The sequence below is a fragment of the Leptonychotes weddellii genome, chromosome 5, assembly GCF_054177405.1.
Source record: "Leptonychotes weddellii isolate Sample4059 chromosome 5, ASM5417740v2, whole genome shotgun sequence".
Classification (NCBI taxonomy): domain Eukaryota; kingdom Metazoa; phylum Chordata; class Mammalia; order Carnivora; family Phocidae; genus Leptonychotes; species Leptonychotes weddellii.
The window spans coordinates 44,304,649-44,306,158 of NC_138373.1; the positions used below are offsets into that span (position 1 = coordinate 44,304,649).

The 1,510-nt window shown below is 46.0% G+C and overlaps 1 pseudogene; it reads left to right on the top strand.

Moving 5' to 3' along the window:
* The first annotated feature begins 732 nt into the window (after positions 1-732).
* Positions 733-1,509, top strand: LOC102733468 (Y-box-binding protein 1 pseudogene; annotated as a pseudogene).
* Position 1,510: the final 1 nt, after the last annotated feature.

Below are 1,510 nucleotides of genomic sequence, written 5' to 3' on the forward strand. Positions count from 1 at the left end.
CCCTAAACAACTCACTTCTAATTAACACATGGTCAAAGAGTTTTTAAGAGAAATTTAAAAATATTTTGGACTCAATGAAAATGAAATAAAACTTACCAAATTTGTGCAATGTTGCAAAAGTGATGCTTAGAGGGAAATTTATAGGAATGTATGAATAAATTTGAGAAGAGGAAAGATCTAAAATCAATGATCTACTAATTTCGTTTCTTAGGAAACTAGAAAAAGAAGAGCACATTAAATCTAAAATAAACAGAAGAAAAATAAATAGTAATGAAATTGAAAACGAAACAGGGAAAATCAATAAATTCAAAAGCTGTTTACTTCTAGTTGTGGTAACTAAGGAAAAGGGAGAGTAGACACAAATTACTAATATCAGAAATGAAAAAATGGAGCCATTGCTACTGACCATGTGAACATTGAAAGGATAATAAAGTAATATTACAAACAACTCTATGGTCATAAATTGATAATCTAGATAAAATCTAGACCAGGTCCTTGAAAACATACAGTGTATTAAAACTCACACTGGAAGAAAAATACCATCTGAATAAGACCTTTATCTATTAAAGAAGTTAAATCGATAATTAATAACCTTCCAAAACAGAAAGCACTAGGCTTAGATAGGTTCTCCGGTGAATTCACCAAACAGGTAAGGAGGAAATTATACCAATTGTTTACAATCTGTTACAGAAAATAGAGACTGATCCCGCCCGTCCCGCCATTCTCGCTAGTTCGATCGGTAGCGGGAGCGGAGAGCGGACCCCAGAGAGCCCTGAGCAGCCCCACCGCCGCCGCCGGCCTAGTTACCATCACACCCCGGGAGGAGCCGCAGCTGTCGCAGCCGGCCCCAGTCACCCTCACCGCAACCATGAGCAGCGAGGCCGAGACCCAGCAGCCGCCCGCCGCCCCCGCCCTCAGCGCTGCCGACACCAAGCCCGGCACCACGGGCAGCGGCGCAGGGAGCGGCGGCCCAGGCGGCCTCACATCGGCGGCACCTGCCGGCGGGGACAAGAAGGTCATCGCAAGAAGGTTTTGGGAACAGTGAAATGGTTCAATGTAAGAAACGGATATGGTTTCATCAACAGGAATGACACCAAGGAAGATGTATTTGTACACCAGACTGCCATAAAGAAGAATAACCCCAGGAAGTACCTTCGCAGTGTAGGAGATGGAGAGACTGTGGAGTTTGATGTTGTTGAAGGAGAAAAGGGTGCGGAGGCAGCAAATGTGACAGGCCCTGGTGGAGTTCCAGTGCAAGGCAGTAAATATGCAGCAGACCGTAACCATTATAGACGCTATCCACGTCGCAGCGGTCCTCCACGCAATTACCAGCAGAATTACCAGAATAGTGAGAGTGGGGAAAAGAACGAGGGATCGGAAAGTGCTCCCGAAGGCCAGGCCCAACAGCGCCGGCCCTACCGCAGGCGACGGTTCCCACCTTACTACATGCGGAGACCCTATGGGCGTCGACCACAGTATTCCAACCCTCCTGTGCAGGGAGAAGTGATGG